Genomic DNA, 21,706 nt, shown 5'->3' with positions numbered 1-21,706 from the left:
CATTATGATTCCCATTGGATCAAAAACTCTTACTTCTATTGCCTGTTTGTTTATTCCATTTTTCATAATTTCCCACTGGAGAAGGGCATATGGTTGTCAGTATCACCTCTTCCCTCTCTCACGTCAGAGACTTTCTCCCACCACCCCAGCATACACCCGCTGTTCCTTCAAGATGTTTAGAAACTCCTGACTTTGATGCTTTTTCTCAAGTAATTAAAGTCACTTATTCGTAATTAGAGTAATTAAAAGGTTAGTTAGAGGCACTATAAAAAACTGAATTGTGGGATAACACTTGGGACAGTGAGTCCTTGCAGTTACCTGGGGGAAGCAAGGCTTGTCCAAGCAGTTCTTGGCAGAGAGCATCTGCCTAGCTCTGGATTTCTGTGTACTCCTGAAACCACTTTCTCATCACAGTATTAGGAAGCACGTATTCTCAATATCAGCCATTGCATTGCTTTTCTGATACTCTCCTTAAATCATTTTCCCCCTAGGATGTGATAGCCTTTTTGAAAGATTGATGGTTCAAACTTACAAAGGGGCCAAGGGAGCTAACATTTCTGGGTGTCTACATGAGGAGCCTTTTTTACTTTATCCTGTTTAGTCCTCGTAGTGACCCTTGAAGTAAATAACATTGTCCATAGTTTGCAGAGGAGGAAACAAGGGTTTAGCAAGATAAGACATTTGTACGAGGTCAACCGCTAACAAATGGTAGAACCTGGGATTTCAAACTCAAAATAGTCATGCTGCAAGTCTCTTACACTCTGTGCCATTCTGTCCTACTTACAGTAGTTTTGCACTTTAGAAAGATTAACTTAACTGTGTGTAACAAGGATAAGAATGGAGGCAGGGAAGGCAGTTAGAAACCATGGCATTAATACAGCAGAAAGAGAAGGTCTCAAGTAAGATAGGGAAGGTCACAGATAAAAGAACCTGCTAAGGAGGTTAATTAGCATTAATTGGTTTAGCATATACTTGTGTTTTGTTTTAGTTCACCATATAAAGATTTTTCTAGCTATAAATTTCAGTTTAAAATGACAACCTATCAATTATATGTTGAAGTTCTCTAACACAGTATTTGGGAATATGGCAAAAAGTATAACCTCAGAATTTTAAGACTGAATCGTTCTCTGCCTTTCATAGGGATTATCTTTAATATGAATGAGTTTGATAAGTATTTTTGAATCTTTATTAACTCATCTAAAAAGAAGTAATAAGGAGCATGGGATATAGATTTAGCACATTTTTAATGCTGGTTATACATAATATAAAATAATTTAAAACAGATTTGAGTCTGGAAATTATTCCAAAGATTGAAGAAGTCTTAACGCCTATAATTAGATATAAATCTGTAGTACAGAGGGTGCTTTTTGAGAGCTGGTTGTATTTGGTAGGATACAATGAATAATTTAAAATATTAATACTGTATATTTCCATTATACTTTATGATTCTCCTTATAGTTTGAGAACTCCTGAGCTTTTCAGTAGATATCTGAGGAAAATAATTCGGAATTAGGGATCTGAAATATATGGAGACTTCAGCAGATAAAACTGAGATAAGCCATTATGATTCTGGAGTAGAATACATGATCATGCTGGAATGACCAGGTCAAGGGGAGCATGAAGGACAAAAGAAATTGAAAAAATAGGGTGGTTAACCATAGCCCCAGGGTTTTTTTTTTTGTTTTTTGTTTTGCTTTATTATTTTTTTTAATTTTTATTTTATATTAGAGCATAGTTGATTAACATTGTTGTGTTAGTTTCAGGTGTATGGCAGAGTGATTCAGTTATACATATACATGTATCTATTCTTTTTCAGATTCTTTTCCCATTTAGGTTATTACGGAATATTGATCCACGTTCCCTGTGCTATACAGTAAGTCCTTGTTGGTTATCTGTTTTAAATATAGTAGTGTGTACGTGTCAATCCGAAACTCCCAATCTATCCCTCTCCTCCACCCTTCCCCCCTGGTAACCATAAGTTCATTCTCTATGTCTGTGAGTCTGTTTCTGTTTTGTAAATAAGTTCATTTGTATCATTTTTTTTTTTAGATTCCGCATATAAGCTATATCATATATTTGTCTTTCTCTGACTTACTTATTTCATGTAGTGTGATAATCCTCAGGTCCATCCATGTTGCTACAAATGGCATTATTTCATTTTTTTTAATGGCTGAGTAATATTCCATTGTATATATGTACCACATCTTCTTTATCCATTCATCTGTCAATGGACATTTAGGTTGCTTTCTCTAGTTGCGGCAAGTGGGGGCCACTCTTCATCGCGGTGCGCGGGCCTCTCACTATCGTGACCTCTCTTGTTGCGGAGCGCAGGCTCAGTAGTTGTGGCTCACGGGCCTAGTTGCTCCACGGCATGTGGGATCTTCCCAGACTAGGGCTCGAACCCGTGTCCCCTGCATTAGCAGGCAGATTCTCAACCACTGCCGCCACCAGGGAAGCCCCCTCATTGTAGTTTTGATTTGCATTTCTTTAATAATTAGAGATGTTAAGCATCTTTTCATGTGCCTCTTGGCCATCTGTATTTCCTCTTTGGAGAAATGTCTATTTAGGTCTTCCGCCCATTTTTTGATTGGGTTGTTTTTTTTGATATTGAGCTGCAGGAGCTGTTTGTAAATTTTGGAGACTAATCCCTTGTCAGTCTCATTGTTTGCAAATATTTTCTCCCATTCTGTGGGTTGTCTTTTCATTTTGTTTACGGTTTCCTTTGCTGTGCAAGCCCCAGGTTTTTAAAGGCAGAAGTGTGAGAAAGTTGTGTTCTCCCTAGCTCAGGTGCAGAGCCTTTTACTCATGACTTGAGGTACGTTTTTGTCTGTGTAGTCAGGCAATACATAATATGAGACCCTAAAATAACTATAGTACACTGTGGAAAATGTGAAAAATAAAAGAAACTTGTCCTTGGGGTGCTTAAGTATTATGAGTATTGGGGCTCCCTGAAATTTGTTTGACTTTAACTTTTACTTGTAAAACAATCTGCTTGTCCACCTTCTTATTTTGAATTATATATTAACATACCTCCTGAGATATGGGAGATAAAACACTTCTCTGCAATGGAAAACTATGAATTTCCTTATCCTCCGCCTTCTTCATCCTCCTTTCAGCATTCACCTTCTAGTAAATTGACAAGGGGATGCTTCAAAGCTAGTCATTTATAAAAGTAGTTGATGATGCTCTGTGATGTACAATTTAATCGATGCTGGGAATGTCCAAAAATAACATCTCTCTACTAACCTGTTGATATTAGAAATTCTACCATTAACAATTCATGCTGAGTTTCCTCTTAGATTGGGTCATCCCTAGGCTATTGATTTAATCCCAATCTAATTAACGTAATATTTAGTAGTTTTAACAGAAATTTTCAACTATAGGTTCCTCTTTGATCTTGCCTTCCCAGTAGCCCCCTGTTCTCTATTTTCATGTTCTACTGTGTTATCCTTTGCTCATGCAACTCCAGCCACATCATCCTTGGTGCTGTTCTTTGGACTTGGACGTGGTACACAGCTTCTGCCTCAAGGTCTTGACCTTAAATGCCCTTTCTCCTGTATCTCCATGGCTTGCTTCCTAACTTCATCAAGTCTTTACTCTGATTTAACTTTCTCACTGAATCTTTCTCTGAGCACCCTATTTAAAATCATAATCCTGAATTCTTTCCCAGGTTTATTTGTCTCTATTGTATTTATCATGATCTGAATACTATATGTAACTCTTTTTTTTTTAAATTTGCCTTTCACCACGAGAATGTAAGCTTTATTTGAACACGGATTTTGTTCATTGCTGTATTTTCCATTTCCTAGCATATACTAGGTGCTCAGTAAATATTTGTTAAAAGCATAAATGAATGAATACAAAATCCTGCAGGATTGAGGCATAAAAAGGAGTGCCTATAGGGAAAGTGAATACCAAACAATTCTTAAGATGGTATTTCCCAAAATATGTTAAATTTTATTTCTCCCTCTACAGGAAATACTTGCCTAGGTCCAACTATGGAAAACTTCTGTTTGCACATTTTGTCATAATTCTGAACTCTTAAAAAAGCTTTCAAATGATATGCATTTAAATAGACCCTAAAGTTTCTGAATGACTGACTGGAATTTTTGCTTTTATTTATTGGTAAATTAGTATAAGCAGTAACCTGGGCGTCAGGGTTCTTGGCTCCAATTTTCAGAATTTTTTTTTTCTCTGTAAGCTGAGTTATTTGGAAAACATTGTTAACATCAATTCTAGTTAAGATTTTATGAGTCACCTTGTTCTAGCTTAATGAAGTATCTTATTCCAATTCTATTATTTCACTTTTAAACATTGGAAAACTGCTGAGATAGAGGAAATGCAAAATGGGAAGGAAGATACTGGATCATCCAGAAACTTGCAAAATCACGTTATTGTTCTGGAAATTATCAGTATATTCATACAATCTTCCTGCAAAAAAGATTAGAGGCTTCAAAGCCACATGAGTGTTTAAGCAGTAGATCAAGGCATCTGGATTGGTCCTGTGAGTAAATTGTTACATTTTAACATCAAGATTTTCTAGATGTATGCCAATAGGAATATTTTTTCTGTGTCTTTGTTTTAGTCCAGGGGATATTTGAATGGTAGTCACACAGACTTTAAAATTTATTTATAATGATGGTGGGAGACTCTGCCATTCAAATTGTTACGTTTTCCTGTTGTAGTGAACTCTGGAGAACGATCATGGCTTAAGCAACATGGAGTTGTTAGACTCCTGAATTCTCAGTCCAGTATTTTTAACGCCCTCAGGGGCATTAACAGTCCTAACAGAGTTTGGTTTCAAGGAATCTGTGGATGTAAATTGTAAACTAATGACAGGATATCTCCTTGGGAACATTAATATTACTTACCCTGATATCAAGAGCAAAGCTCATTTTTTTGTATCCTTAGCACTTGCATAGCATTTGGCTTATATGAGATACTTAATAAATGCTTATCAATTGTCTTGGAAAATGTTCCAATTGCATTAATTTTTAATTTAATAACAGAATCTTTTGGTGTTAATTTTAAGGACCAGGACTCTTAAGATTATTTTATTTGAATGAGACTTGAAAGTAGGCATTTTCTTTTATTTCTTCAGTAAGCAAAGATTTATTTACTGCTTACACCTGAGTAGGAGCTGGAACTATAGCAGTTGATAATAAACAATCCCTACTCTTAAGAAGCTCACATTCTAGGAAACAGATTTGTATATGAATTATAATGTAATATAACAGAAGCATATTTATGGTACCCTACTAGCAGAGGGTTTTGTAAAGGGTGTTTGCTGTCTTATCAAATAAGAGTCACTGAGACTGAGACTGGTAGAAAGGAAATGGGGAGGGAGGCATTCCATTTTTGTAGGGTTAGGAGAACTGCTTGGCTGGGGCAAGTGCTTACTAGGTGGATGAGGAGTAGCACAGCACTTGTAGAGAGAAGACTACTTTGAGAATATTTATGAGTTGTTTTGACCAACGTCTATTATATGAGTTCCCTTGAAGTGGACATATCTTAAGGTGTTATCAAATTCCCCTTCAATTTTGAATAACAGATTAAATTAATTATGTTAAGTATTCAGCTTGGAATGTTGATATGGGAAATAATAGGAGAAATTTTGGGTGTCGGTATGCTCAAAATTGTCTTTATGCCTAGATATTATATCTTATACAAGAGATATGGCATTGCATTATTAGAGTTCTTTCTTGTCCTCTAAACCAGTAGTTTTCAAGTAGAATTACCTCAGAAGCTGTTTAAAAATATTCTTGGACTCCCCTACCTCCAGTTATTTGGATTCAGTAGGTCCAGAGTTGGCTAGGGATTCTGTGATTCTAAAAGACATCCATGTGATTTAGATGCACAGCCCAGTTTGTGAATAACTGTTCTAAACTGACATGAGGAGAAAGTGATGCCTGCTGTCATATATTTGTACTGTAATTCAGTAAGAATGAAGTAGCGTCATGTAACAGTAACAATCCCATGAGAGTAGAGAACCCTGACTTCCATAGCAGGGAATGCTAAATCATATAATATAAACAAGTAGCGGCTCCATAGTTGTGTTTTGAACTTAAATGAATCAAAAAATCTGAAATCACACCAACTACAACTGTAAGTAATAATGAAGCCACAAGGGAAGTGGCATCTAAACCAAGTACGTTATGGTATAAGGATGCTCATGGCTGGAGTCTGTACAGTTGAGGCCGTATATAGAGGCAGAGATGGTGGCTCAGCCTCTGACTATTCCCTAACATTTCACAGCATAGTTCAATAGAGTTTACCAGTGACCTACTGTTAATAATAGGGAGATGTATATTTTTATTTTCAGGTTATATAATTATTTTAGAATGGAAAAACATAGGAAACATATTGAGGGTAACATCAAAACCACCACATATCTTAAAAGTTATCAAAACCTATAATTCCTGTATTAGACTATCATAGCAAATTCTAGAGCATATGTGGTAGTCATGGCTCTTCTGATTAAGTGTGTTTATTGATAAGGCTTCAAGATCATTTAGCAGTGAAGTATAGTAGCCTAGAGATTCCTTTCCAGAAGCCAGAAAGAATATGAATGTTCCACCCTCTTCCATCTGTTCATGAGTTAGTTCAATAATAAACAGTGCCTGTTATGTTCCAGATACTACTTTAGGAGTAGGTACAGATACTAGACAATAGTGACACAGATAATAGACAAATAAAATATATATCAAGTAGTAATATTTGTTTATAAGAAAACAAAAAGCAAAAATGGAACTATTTTGCTTAAAAAAAAGAAAAAAAAACTTGAGTTTAGGGAGGGGAAGCCTGGGTAAAAGCCTGGATCAGTTCTGTCATTGATGTTTAATCACTGATTCTTGAATGAATGTGCAAAAGACTTTTTTGTCTACAAATTTAATTCACACCCAAAAATGACTTGGTGGTGGGAGAAAGTAATATAATTTTAGGTTCAGAACAAGAGAACTTCCCTGTATCCTGCTCCAGTTAGGCTCTCTGCAGGAGTCTTGTGTTGAATTTGGGGAGCCCCACTTTTTTTTTTTTTTTTTTAAATTTTTTTTTATAGCTACTTAATTAATTAATTTATTTATTTTTGGCTGTGTTGGGTCTTCGTTTCTGTGCGAGGGCTTTCTCTAGTTGCGGCAAGTGGGGGCCACTCTTCATCGCGGTGCGGGGACCGCTCTTCATCGCGGTGCGCGGGCCTTTCACTATCGCGGCCCCTCCCGTTGCGGGGCACAGGCTCCAGACGCGCAGGCTCAGTAGTTGTGGCTCACGGGCCCAGCTGCTCCGTGGCATGTGGGATCTTCCCAGACCAGGGCTCGAACCCGTGTCCCCTGCATTAGCAGGCAGATTCTCAACCACTGCGCCACCAGGGAAGCCCGGGGAGCCCCACTTTTTAAGAGAAGACAGGATAATGACAAATGAGTGAGGAAACCATGTCAAACTACAATCATGACTGGGACTATTTAGCATGGAGACTCTTTGCAAAGATTTTACAGACATTTAAAATGCTGCCTTGTGGAAAAGAAAAGAAGAAATGTAGTCTTTATCGATTCAGTCAGATGAGTGGCTTGAAGTTACAAGAAACAGTTTTAGAATCTCTTAAAGGAATATCTTTATCTGCAAAACTCTTCATTAAACTTCCCTGTCACTGGAAATGTAGGAAAAGCTACATGAGTATCTCTGTCTTAAAAAATTTGATAAGTAATATATGTAATAATGCTTTTGGAATAAAAATCTCCGTGGTATATGACATACCTTTAGTTGTGAATCATAACGAGTAAAACGTAATAGAAAACATCATTAGTATCTTAGCGGTATGTCTGTTGCCCAACTTGTTGCATGGTACTTATCACAATTAAACATTTGCTCCAGAGAAATGATAAAAAATTGTATCCCTAATCTTATATTTTGAAGAAAGACGAAGCCTAACGTAAGTACTTCAGCTCCAGTTCTAATAAGAAAAAGGAAGTCCATTACCTGATTGACCTTGGGCAAGTAGTGTCTTGTCTTAATTACCTACCTCAGGGGATTGTGAGATAAAATGAGTTTGTATGTGTAAAGCACTTAACTAGTGAGTGTCCGGCCCAGGGTAGTATTGATGAAATAGTGGTAGTTGTTATTTACAGTTGGTAGTTGTAATTTACAGTTAGTTTTAAGCTGGCTATCTAGAGGCATTATTTGAGAGATTGGTATTCTAATTTAGATGAGTTTTTAATTCCCAATATCTGTGGTTCTGTTTTCCTCACATGTCACCAGCCATTCGTTCTTCACCGAGAAACTCTCCATGTGCCCTTCAAATCCCAGCTAAATGTGGTTAGGCCTCACTTATCTGGCACTGTTCAAGGGAAAAGATGTTTGACACAAGTGAAACACCTGATTAGCTTCCTAAAATGTAAACTTTTCTTTTAACCATTTCAGTTTTTAAAAACAGATGTATCACATACTTACATGCCTTTTTAAAATGAACATCCTAAATGTGACTTGAACTTTTTGATGAGTCAGTATAATGTGTATACATCTATTATTAAATAGTCATTTTCATTTGTTTTATTCTTTTCAGGTAGCTGTCATTTTTTTCTGTGGTAAAGCCTTTTTATACACTTTCAGTCACCTTCTAAGTTTCTGTGTCTGATTTACTCTGGATTTGGAAACCAGATATTGAAACTTGCTAAGAATTGCATGTTAAAGTGGTAAGATATCTGGAATTTGCTTGAAAATATCCCTTGGAGCCAGGATAGTAAGGAGGAGTTAATTATTCAAGCAGGGTGATTGGTATATTACTCTGCCCTTGTACATGTTTACAAATTTTCATAATTAAAAGTTTTTAAAAACTACCATTTAAAAAAGAATTCTATGTTAGATATGTGTGTATTTAGTTCTTAATTTTTATCTTTGTAAGAATTTATAGGAAACTTAATAGTATTTATCTTTGGACAGAAGGACTGAGAGCTAAGGGGGGAGGGATGTTCACCTTTTATTTGTTCTGGTGGAGTTTTATGACCTTTTTTTTACCTCCATATGTTGTGTCTGTGTGTGTGTGTGTGTGTGTTTAATGTGTATCTAGCCAGGAAGAAGTTTCACTTCCTCATCTGTAAATTCAAAGCACTAATAGTATCAGACTTATGGGATTGTAAGGCTTGTATATCTCTGTATTTTAACACATTTTTTGTTTTACTTTAAATAGGTATTTCAGATGGATAACAATGCGTTCTGTGTGAGGTGCTAAAAGAGCAGTGGAAGGAGCTCTGTAATGGCTGTTTCAAACTTCTGAGAAGTCTTTTTTGATATCCATATCTGGGCTTAAGGGCCTCACTAATTGGCATTGGCACTGTCCCGTTACCTCTCCCTTTGATGGGTTACTTGCTGCCTGTGCTGTTATAGCTAAGCTAACTCTTCACTGTCTCTTATGCTTTGCTTTCTTTAAATATTCTGCCCTTTCTGTGTTTACCATTACTGAATAAAACAGATACACGCACAATGTAAATTCAATTGTAAATCACGACTGACATACGGGATTCACAATTAAGCATTTCCTGAAGGTAGAAGTATATAAATTGGTCCTCTTTGGGGAGGCAATTTGACAAAATCTATCATAATTTAAAATGTGTATGCCCTTTGTCATAACAATTCCCCTACTGGGAATTTATCCTAAAGTTATACTTACATGTTCAAAGATGTATGAAGAAACTGGATGGTGTCTGAGTGGAAGAGAAAAAGGAGTTTGGGGTAGGAGGCAGACTTAACTTTTATTTTTTGGCTTTTGAAATTCTTTTCCTTTACCTTATACAGTTTACTACTTTTTATATTAAAGAGAAAAACTAGGATAAAAAGAGCCTTCTTACCACCTGTGGGTAAGACAGCATTTACAGGTTCTTACTCCTAATGGATTTTCCAGATTATGTTTTTTCTTCAAGGGACAGCAATGCTGACAGTAGGCTTTTTCATTGCTCAGCCTGACGTTGTGTTGGATTTTGACAACCCTAACGTAATCATTTGATAATTGAGTCCATTTCTGATAGTAGGAATTTTTATAATTTCATTGCATAAATGTGTGTCTATATCTATTGCATAAATGCATTTATCCTTCCTGACCAATATTCCCTACATATGCCCCCATCCTTAACCCCATCTCCATTACCTGTTGACCACCTATTTTTTCTCCATGCTCATGTACTTTATGTGTGTGTGTATGTATGTATATCAATAAACACACTGACATGAGACACACACAGAAAAGGATTTTTTTTTGGTTTTAGTTTTTCTTTTTAAACCTCATCATACTCATTTGATTGCATTTTCCTTTTTTTAAATTTAATGCTATAATGTGCAAATCCCAAGTCACCTGATACAACTCTAATTTACTCTTTTTAGGGATTGCATTGTGTTAATTGATCAAAGTATATTGTAGTTTATTCAGCCATTCCTGTATTGATTGAAACAACTCTGTTTATAGAGACAAGAAATTGGAAAATAAGTGACAATAAATATCCTTGTGCATACTATGTGTGATTACTTTTGTTTCTATGTGATAGATTCCCAGGAGTAGGACTACTAGGTTAAAGGTGTAAGTACTTTAAATTTTAATATATGTTGCAAGATTTCTTTCCAAAAGGACTTTTCACTTAGACCAGTGAAATATGACAGTACCCTTTGAGGAGATATTATCAATCTTTTAAATTTTTGCCAAAGTGATATCTCATTGTTAAACTAATTGTTATTTCCCTGACTTCTAGTAAGTTTGAGTGTTTTTATAAACTTAACAACTTGGATCTGCTTTTTCTCTACATGTCAAATATTTTTTCTGATTTAATTGCTTAGTTTATGATTTTTTCATAATAGGAAATTTTAAACTCTTTATGTCTGTCTTAAGTTTCTGTTCTTTGTTAAGAATGCTTAAAGACATGTCATCTTCTAAATTTTGTTGTAGAATGTATTTCTGTGATTTATTTTTTACATTTGTCTTTACTGCACCTGGAATTTAATTTTTTTTTTCACACACACACACACACACACACTGTATTTTATTTTTATAAGAGATAAATAGACTGACATGGAATTTAATTTTTTATGTATGTAATGTAAGATAAAGATCTAATGTTTTTTGCTAGATGATAACAAGTTTTGTGAGGATTATTTTAAAAAATCATTTATCCTATCTTGTTGAAATAAAATTTAACCTTTGGCTTGTACATTTTCTTATATGTGCTGGAATCATTATTTAAGTTCTTTATTCTGTTCCACTCATCTGTGTGTCTGTTCCTATGCCAGTACTGTACTGATTTGATTAGTGTCTTTTGGAATATATTCTGAAACCTGGCCAGTGAAGTCCACTTCTGGTTTTCTCCTTTTGTTTAATTTTCTTGGTGGTTCTTGGACTTCCTGCTTTATAATTTTAAGGTCCTATTTCTAAATTAAAAAAAAAAAATTTGGGGCTTTTTTCTCAAGACAGTTATTTTTAAATATTGGGAAAATGTTACTACTGTGAATGAAATATTTTCCTCATTTTTCTAGGTGTCTCCTAAACTAGAGAAAATTTTTTAAATTAATTTTAAGTGTTGTATCATACCTCTCCTTAATAATCTATTTTACTAACTTCAGCTTTCTTTTACTAGAATAGCTTACATTTTTTAAGTATTCCATCCAATCATTAGCAAAAAGGTATATATTTCTCTTTCATTCCAATATTTATGCCAGTTAATTCATTTTTATGTCTTACTGGTTTCCTATAATCTTCAAATCAGTGTTGAATTATAAAGGGTTCAGTGGGCTTCCTGCTCTAATTTCTAATTTTATTAATTTGATTTATTGACTGAGCAATAACATTCATATGGTTAAAATAATAAAGTTTTCTGGGAACAGTCTCCTTCCCATCCCTTCCCTAATCTGTCCGGTTCCCACCCCATACTCAAAGTAACCACCATTATTGGATCTCTTCCACAGATCATCAAATTTACATATAGAAGCAAGTTCTTTATATATATAAAAACACACACGTATGTATAATAATATATATATTTATTGTGTGTGCATACAGTCTTAATTTTATTTGAAATGGTTTTAATGTTTTGCTACTTAGGACACTTGCAATTGTTCTTCTTTCCAAAAATGCTTAATTTTTTAGTATTCTTTTCCATAGAGCTTTTATTAAAAGTGGCTACTGAATTTTACCAAATGCCTTGTTAGCATCCATTGATAAAATCTTGTGATTTTTTTTTTCTCCTTAATTTGTTGATATATTGAATTGTGTTGATTCCTAAAAATGAACCATTCTTGCATTCCTGCAATAAATTATGATAGTATATTATTTTTGATATGTGGCTAGACTCTATTGTCTGATTTGATTCTTTTTTCTTCAGAATTTTTACGTTTAACTTCTAAGTGAAATTGGTTTATGGTGTTTTGTGTGCTACATACTATTAGATTTGGTATTGTTATTCTGACTTCATAAAATGAAACATTTTTGGTATTTTTCTATGGTTTAATATTATTAGAACTATGTTTATTTTAGGATTAAGAATCTGCTGGGAGCCCAACAGGTCTCGATGTCTTTGTCTATAGTAGATTTCCTTTTTTTTTTAATTTTTAAATTTTATTTAATCTATTTTTTTATACAGCAGGTTCTTATTAGTCATCAATTTTATACACATCAGTGTATATATGTCAATTCCAATCGCTCAATTCAGCACACCACCATCCCCACCCCCCTGTGGCTTTCCCCTTTTGGTGTCCATACGTTTGTTCTCTACATCTGTGTCTCAGCTTCTGCCCTGCAAACCGGTTCATCTGTACCATTTTTCTAGGTTCCACATACATGCGTTAATATATGATATTTGTTTTTCTCTTTCTGACTTACTTCACTCTGTATGACAGTCTCTAGATCCATCCATGTCTCTACAAATTACTCAGTTTTGTTCCTTCTTATGGCTGAGTAATATTCCATTGTATGTATGTACCACAACTTCTTTATCCATTCGTCTGGCGATGGGCATTTAGGTTGCTTCCATGACCTGGCTATTGTAAATAGTGCTGCAATGAACATTGGGGTGCATGTGTCTTTTTGAATGATGGTTTTCTCTGGGTATATGCCCAGTAGTGGGATTGCTGGATCATATGGTAATTCTATTTTTAGTTTCTTAAGGAACCTCCATACAGTTCTCCATAGTGGCTGTATCAATTTACATTCCCACCAACCGTGCAAGAGGGTTCCCTTTTCTCCACACCCTCTCCAGCATTTGTTGTTTGTAGATTTTCTGATGATGCCCATTCTAACTGGTGTGAGGTGATACCTTATTGTAGTTTTGATTTGCATTTCTCTAATAATTAATGATGTCGAGCAGCTTTTCATGTGCTTCTTGGCCATCTGTATGTCTTCTTTGGAGAAATGTCTATTTAGGTCTTTTGCCCATTTTTGGATTGGGTTGTTTGTTTCTTCAATATTGAGCTGCATGAGCTGTTTATATATTTTGGAGATTAATCCTTTGTCCGTTGATTCGTTTGCAAATATTTTCTCCCATTCTGAGGGTTGTCTTTTCGTCTTGTTTATGGTTTCCTTTGCTGTGCAAAAGCTTTGAAGTTTCATTAGGTCCCATTTGTTTATTTTTGTTTTTATTTCCATTACTCTAGGAGGTGGATCAAAAAAGATCTTGCTGTGATTTATGTCCAAGAGTGTTCTTCCTATGTTTTCCTCAAGAGTTTTATAGTGTCCGGTCTTACATTTAGGTCTTGAGTCCATTTTGAGTTTATTTTTGTGTATGGTGTTAGGGAGTGTTCTAATTTCATTCTTTTACATGTAGCTGTCCAGTTTTCCCAGCACCACTTATTGAAGAGACTGTCTTTTCTCCATTGTATATCCTTGCCTCCTTCATCATAGGTTAGTTGACCATAGGTGCATGAGTTTATCTCTGGGCTTTCTATCTTGTTCCATTGATCTATGTTTCTGTTTTTGTGCCAGTACCATATTGTCTTGATTACTGTAGCTTTGTAGTATAGTCTGAAGTCAAGGAGTCTGATTCCCACCAGCTCTGTTTTTTTCCCTCAAGACTGCTTTGGCTATTTGGGGTCTTTTGTGTCTCCCTACAAATTTTAAGATTTTTTGTTCTAGTTCTGTAAAAAATGCTATTGCTAATTTGATAGGGATTGCATTGAATCTGTAGATTGCTTTGGGTAGTATAGTCATTTTCACAATATTGATTCTTCCAATCCAAGAACATGGTATATCTCTCCATCTGTTGGTATCATCTTTAATTTCTTTCATCAGTGTCTTACAGTTTTCTGCCTACAGGTCTTTTGTCTTCCTAGGTAGGTTTATTCCTAGGTATTTTATTCTTTTTGTTGCAGTGGTAAATGGGAGTGTTTCCTTAATTTCTCTTTCAGATTTTTCAGCATTAGTGTATAGGAATGCAAGGGATTTCTGTGCATTAATTTTGTATCCTGCAACTTTACCAGATTCATTGATTAGCTCTAGTAGTTTTCTGGTGGCATCTTTAGGATTCTCTATGTATAGTATCATGTCATCTGCAAACAGTGACAGTTTTACTTCTTCTTTTCCAATTTGTATTCCTTTTATTTCTTTTTCTTCTCTGATTGCCGTGGCTAGGACTTCCAAAACTATGTTGAATAATAGTGGTGAGAGTGGACATCCTTGTCTTGTTCCTGATCTTAGAGGAAATGCTTTCAGTTTTTCACCATTGACAATGATGTCTGCTGTGGGTTTGTCATATATGGCCTTTATTATGTTGAGGTAGTTTCCCTCTATGCCCACCTTCTGGAGAGTTTTTATCATAAATCGATGTTGAATTTTGTCAAAAGCTTTTTCTGCATCTATTGAGATGATCATATGGTTTTTAGTCTTCCATTTGTTAATATGGTGTATCACATTGATTGATTTGCGTATATTGAAGAATCCTTGCATCCCTGGGATAAATCCCACTTGATCATGGTGTATGACCCTTTTAATGTGTTGTTGGATTCTGTGTGCTAGTATTTTGTTGAGGATTTTTGCATCTATATTCATCAGTGATATTGGTCTGTAATTTTCTTTTTTTGTAGTGTCTTTGTCTGGTTTTGGTATCAGGGTGGTGGTGGCCTCATAGAACGAGCTTGGGAGTGTTCCTTCCTCTGCAATTTTTGGGAAGAGTTTGAGAAGGATAGGTGTTAGCTCTTCTCTAAATGTTTGATAGAATTCACCTGTGAAGCCATCTGGTCCTGGACTTTTGTTTGTTGGAAGATTTTTTTTTTTTTTTTTTTAAAGGGAACGCTATTTATTTATTTATTTTTATTTTTTTGGCTGTGTTGGGTCTTGGTTTCTGTGCGAGGGCTTTCTCTAGTTGTGGCGAGCGGGGGCCACTCTTCATCGCAGTGCGCAGGCCTCTCTTGTTGCGGAGCACAAGCTCCAGACGCGCAGGCTCAGCAATTGTGGCTCACGGGCCTAGTCGCTCCGCGGCATGTGGGATCTTCCCAGACCAGGGCTCGAACCCGTGTCCCCTGCATTGGCAGGCAGATTCTCAACCACTGCGCCACCAGGGAAGCCCTGTTGGAAGATTTTTAATCACAATTTCAATTTCATCACTTGTGATTGGTCTGTTCATATTTTCTATTTCTTCCTGGTTCAGTCTTGGAAGGTTATACCATTCTAAGAATTTGTCCATTTCTTCCAGGTTGTCCATTTTATTGGCATAGAGTTGCTTGTAGTAGTCTCTTAGGACGCTTTGTATTTCTGCAGTGTCTGTTGTAACTTCTCCTTTTGCATTTCTAATTTTATTGATTTGAGTCCTCTCCCTCTTTTTCTTGATGAGTCTGGCTAATGGTTTATCAATTTTGTTTATCTTCTCAAAGAACCATCTTTTAGTTTTATTGATCTTTGCTATTGTTTTCTTTGTTTCTATTTCATTTATTTCTGCTCTGATCTTTATGATTTCTTTCCTTCTGCTCACTTTGGGTTTTGTTTGTTCTTCTTTCTCTAGTTCCTTTAGGTGTAAGGTTAGATTGTTTTTTTGAGATTTTTCTTGTTTCTTGAAGTAGGCTTGTATAGCTATAAACTTCCCTCTTAGAACTGCTTTTGCTGCATCCCGTAAGTTTTGGATCGTCGTGTTTTCATTGTCATTTGTCTCTAGGTATTTTTTGATTTCCTCTTTGATTTCTTCAGTGATCTCTTGGTTATTTAGTAACGTATTGTTTAGCCTCCATGTGTTTGTGTTTTTTATGTTTTTTCCCTGTAATTGATTTCTAATCTCATAGCGTTGTGGTCAGAAAAGATGCTTGATATGATTTCAATTTTCTTAAATTTACTGAGGCTTGATTTGTGACCCAAGATGTGATCTATCCTGGAGAATGTTCCGTGCGCACTTGAGAGGAAAGTGTAATCTGCCGTTTTTGGATGGAATGTCCTATAAATATCAATTAAATCTATCTGGTCTATTGTGTCATTTAAAGCTTCTGTTTCCTTATTTATTTTCATTTTGGATGATCTGTCCATTGGTGTAAGTGAGGTGTTAAAGTCCCCCACTATTATTGTGTTACTGTCAATTTCCTCTTTTATAGCCGTTAGCAGTGGCCTTATGTATTGAGGTGCTCCTATGTTGGGTGCATATATATTTATAATTGTTATATCTTCTTCTTGGATTGATCCCTTGATCGTTATGTAGTGTCCTTCCTTGTCTCTTGTAACATTCTTTATTTTAAAGTCTATTTTATCTGATATGAGTATTGCTACTCCAGCTTTCTTTTGATTTCCATTTGCATGGAATATCTTTTTCCATCCCCTCACTTTCAGTCTGTATGTGTCCCTAGGTCTGAAGTGGGTCTCTTGTAGACAGCATATATATGGGTCTTGTTTTTGTATCCATTCAGCAAGCCTGTGTCTTTTGGTTGGAGCATTTAATCCATTCACGTTTAAGGTAATTATTAATATGTATGTTCCTATGACCATTTTCTTAATTGTTTTGGGTTTGTTTTTGTAGGTCCTTTTCTTCTCTTGTGTTTCCTACTTAGAGAAGTTCCTTTAGCATTTGTTGTACAGCTGGTTTGGTGGTGCTGAATTCTCTTAGCTTTTGCTTGTCTGTAAAGCTTTTGATTTCTCCATCGAATCTGAATGAAATCCTTGCTGGGTAGAGTAATCTTGGTTGTAGGTTCTTCCCTTTCATCACTTTAAGTATATCATGCCACTCCCTTCTGGCTTGTAGAGTTTCTGCTGAGAAATCATCTGTTAACCTTATGGGAGTTCCCTTGTATGTTATTTGTTGTTTTTCCCGTGCTGCTTTCAGTAATTTTTCTTGGTCTTTAATTTTTGCCAATGTGATTACTGTGTGTCTCGGTGTGTTTCTCCTTGGGTTTATCCTGTATGGGACTCTCTGTGCTTCCTGGACTTGGGTGGCTATTTCCTTTCCCATGTTAGGCAAGTTTTTGACTATAATCTCTTCAAATATTTTCTCTGGTCCTTTCTCTCTCTCTTCTCCTTCTGGGACCCTTATAATGTGAATGTTGTTGCATTTAATGTTGTCCCAGAGGTCTCTTAGGCTGTCTTCATTTCTTTTCATTCTTTTTTCTTTATTCTGTTCAGCAGCAGTGAATTCCACCATTCTGTCTTCCAGGTCACTTATCCGTTCTTCTGCCTCAGTTATTCTGCTATTGATTCCTTCTAGTGTAGTTTTCATTTCAGTTATTGTATTATTCATCTTTGTTTGTTTGTTCTTTAATTCTTCTAGGTCTTTGTTAAACATTTCTTTCATCTTCTCGGTCTTCGCCTCCATTCTTTTTCCGAGGTCCTGGATCATCTTCACTATCATTATTCTGAATTCTTTTTCTGGAAGGTTGCCTATCTCCACTTCATTTAGTTGCTTTTCTGGGGTTTTATCTTGCTCCTTCATCTGGTACATAGCCCTCTGCCTTTTCATCTTGTCTGTCTTTCTGTGAATGTGGCTTTTGTTCCACAGACTGCAGGATTGTAGTTCTTCTTGCTTCTGCTGTCTGCCCTCTGGTGGATGAGGCTATGTAAGAGGCTTGAGCAAGTTTCCTGATGGGAGGGACTGGTGGTGGGTAGATCTGGGTGTTGCTCTGGTGGGCAGAGCTCAGTAAAACTTTAATCTGCTTGACTGTTGATGGGTGGGGCTGGGTTCCCCTCCCTGTTGTTTGTTTGGCCTGAGGCAACCCAACACTGGAGCCTACCTGGGCTCTTCGGTGGGGCTAATGACAGACTCTGGGAGGGCTCATGCCAAGGAGTACTTCCCAGAACTTCTGCTGCCAGTGTCCTTGTCCCCAGGGTGAGCCACAGCCACCCCCCGCCTCTTCAGGAGACCCTCTAACACTAGCAGGTAGGTCTGGTTCAGCCTCCCCTGGGGTCACTGCTCCTTCCCCTGGGTCCTGAAGCACACACTACTTTGTGTGTGCCCTCTAAGAGTGGAGTATCTGTTTCCCCCAGTCCTGTCGAAGTCCTCCAGTCAAATCCCACTAGGCTTCAAAGTCTGGTTCTCTAGGAATTCCTCCTCCCTTTCCCGGACCCCCAGGTTGGGAAGCCTGACTTGGGGCTCAGAACCTTCACTCCAGTGGGTGGACTTCTGTGGTATAAGTGTTCTCCAGTCTGTGAGTCACCCACCCAGCAGTTATGGGATTTGATTTTACTGTGATTGCACCCCTCCTACCGTCTCGTTGTGGCTTCTCCTTTGTCTTTGGATGTGGGGTATCTTTTTTGGTGAGTTCCAGTGTCTTCCTGTCGATGATTGTCCAGCAGCTAGTTGTGATTCTGGTGTTCTCACAAGAGGGAGTGAGAGCACGTCCTTCTACTCCGCCATCTTGGTTCCTCCTCCTATAGTAGATTTTTAATTACCTTTAATTCATGCTATTTGGTTCTACTCAATTCATTTCTCTTGGGTCAATTTTGATATTTTCTGTCTTACTGGGAAAACATTTTTCTCTTCGGTTTTTAAATGAATTGCCAAGAAATTGCATTTGTATTTTCTTATCTTTGTCTTATTTTCTTAATTCTCTCCTATAGTTATGATTTCTCTTTTCATTTTGACTATCGTGAGTTTTCACTCTCATTTTTTTTTTCATCCCCTTATTAGGCTATCTGAGTGATTCTTTAATCATGTTTCAGAGAGCTAGCTTTTGGACTTATTTATGCTTTTTATAACTTTTTTACTTTATATTAACGTCAAATAGTATCTCTTAGTTCCTTCTTCCTAGTTCATTTTGATACAGTTTGTATTTTTTCTAATTTCTTATTTACTGGGTGTCCCCCCGCCCCCGCCTTTTAAAAATATTAAAAGCCATTAAGGCCATAAATTTACTTCTGAATACAAATTTTGCTAGGTCACCTGGGTTTTTATTATGATTGTTAAATCATAGCTATTTTTTGTCATAGCTTACTATGTAGATCATAATTTCTCTTTCGATTTCTTCTTTGATCCAAAGATTATCTAGGTCATCTCGTCATTTATAACTAAAAATATTTTTGGTACCTTTTCCTAAATTTTTTATATTACGTATCTCTGAAATTAGTTTATTGATAATATAATTTCTGTTTTTTGTTTTTTGCAACTATATTTGTCTCTTCTACAAGGTATACTGAAATAACTCAGTATATTTGTATCTTTTTTTTCTTTTCTTTTTTTTTTTAATTTTTGAATTTTATTTTATTTTTTTATACAGCAGGTCCTTATTAGTCATCAATTTTATACACATCAGTGAGTATATGTGTATCTTTAAAAATAAAATTATTAAAGTTCTAATAAGTTTTGCTTTATTACCTGCTATGTTATTTGGTATATACAAGTTTATAACTCTTATATGTTGGTCATAAACCGTATATTTTACAATTGTATAATCTTTATCCTACTCGATACTTTTTTTTTAATATAAATTTATTTAATTAATTTATGTATTTGGCTGTGTTGGGTCCTCGTTGCCGCACGTGGGCTTTCTCTAGCTGCAGCAAGCAGGGGCTACTGTTTGTTGCGGTGTACAGGCTTCTCACTGCGGTGTCTTCTCTTGTTGCGGAGCACGGGCTCTAGGCGCACGGGCTCAGTAGATGTGGCTTTCGGGCTCAGTAGGTGTGGCTCATGGGCTCTAGAGTGCAGGCTCAGTAGCTGTGGCTCATGGGCTCTAGAGTGCAGGCTCAGTAGTTGTGGCACACGGGCTTAGTTGCTCCGTGGCGTGTGGGATCTTCCCAGACCAGGGCTCGAACCCGTGTCCCCTGCATTGGCAGGTGGATTCCTACCCACTGCGCCACCAGGGAAGTCCCCACTCAATACTTTCGACCTTAAAATTATACCTCGACTGATACATGTTTCTCTGCAGTTACTTTAAAACAAAATACTATTTTCCCCAAAAAGATGCGCATTTTTCCCCCAGGTGTCTTCTTGACCGTGAAAAGATGAGACCTTTAGAGTACTTTTATTTTCTGCCTCTCTTCTGTTTTCCCCTCATTCTCTTCTTTCAGATCTTAGGAGTACTTTTACTTCTGCCTCCCTCCATCTCACCTGCCTACAACTCTTTTACTTTGAATAGATAGTTTAGTACATCTTGAATAGATATCTATTAAAATTTCTTTGGGGATAAAGTCCTTTGTTTATAGAGTCCTTATTTTTCATGTAAGTTATACATTCTTAGATATTCGGTTATTATCTAAATGTATATTACGTGATATAAACTGCAAGTTTCATTGCTTATATTACCCTTTCTCATCATCTTCCCTGTTACCATGTCTCTATTCTGGTTTATTTTTTCTTAGTTAGAACCCTTTCTCAATTGTTTTTCTCAGTTGGGGTAACTGAGAAAATAAACTCTCTGAATTCTTGCATATTTGCAATTTTTTTCATATATCAAAGTGTAAGTTTTGTTGATATAGAATTCTTTTCTCTCTGTCCCCTGTGAATGTTATTCAACTCTCTTTCTCTCTCTTTTTTTAAAGTATAACAGATTAGAAGTCCAATGAGGAGCTGATTTTTTATCTTTTATAACTTACTTGCTTTGTATAGCTGGGTGCTTATATATGATTCAGCATCCATGAATTTTATCCCTGATACCTTTTAATGTACATTTTCTTTTATTATAACACTCTGCTTTTTGCAGTAATAAAATATATATAATATAAAATTTACCATTTTAACCATTTTTAAGCATACAGTTCAGTGACATTAAGCACAATAAACATTGCTGTACAACCATCACTGTCATCCATCTCTAGAACTTTTTCATTTTCCCAAACTGAAACTTTGTACCATTAAACAATAACTCCCCCTTCCACAGCCCCATTCAAGCACCATTCTACTTTCTATTTGAATTTGATGACTCTAAATACCTCTTAAAAGTGGAATTATACAGTATTTGACCTTTTGTGACTGGCTTGTTTCATTTAGTGTTATGCCTTCAGGGTTCATCCATGTTATGATGTCAGAATTTCCTTCTTTTTTAAGGCTGAATAATATTCCCTTATATGTTATGTATGTACCACATTTTGTTTAGCCATTCATCCATCGATGGACATTTGAGTTTGTTTCCACCTTTTGGCTTTTGTGAATATGCTGCTATAAACTTGGGTGTACAAATATATTGTCGAGTCCCTGCTTTCACTTCTTCTGGGTATACACCCAGAATTGGAATTGCGGATCTTATGGTAATCTGTGTTTAATTTATTTGAGGAACTGCCATACTATTGTATTTTCCATAGTGGCACCACCATTTTACATTTTCATCGGCAGCATACAAAGCTTTTATT

The 21,706-nt window shown here is 36.1% G+C and overlaps 1 protein-coding gene across 12 annotated transcripts in view; it reads left to right on the top strand.

Annotated features, from left to right (window-relative positions):
• Positions 1-21,706, top strand: part of HMBOX1 (homeobox containing 1) — a 178,918-nt gene that overhangs the window by 59,805 nt on the left and 97,407 nt on the right. For 3 of the 12 annotated variants that reach the window (XM_036855838.1, XM_036855836.1, XM_036855835.1), the window contains exon 1: positions 8,248-8,307. The exons of the other annotated variants lie outside the window; for them this stretch is intronic. The gene's annotated coding sequence lies outside the window, so the exon portion shown is untranslated. Of the gene's footprint in view, positions 1-8,247; positions 8,308-21,706 lie in introns of those variants that run through there. 12 annotated transcript variants of the gene reach the window in all.

This window comes from Balaenoptera musculus, chromosome 6, assembly GCF_009873245.2.
Source record: "Balaenoptera musculus isolate JJ_BM4_2016_0621 chromosome 6, mBalMus1.pri.v3, whole genome shotgun sequence".
Lineage (NCBI taxonomy): Eukaryota > Metazoa > Chordata > Mammalia > Artiodactyla > Balaenopteridae > Balaenoptera > Balaenoptera musculus.
The sequence above is the reverse complement of the archived record's forward strand: the minus strand, read 5'-3'. Positions and strand labels throughout refer to the sequence as shown.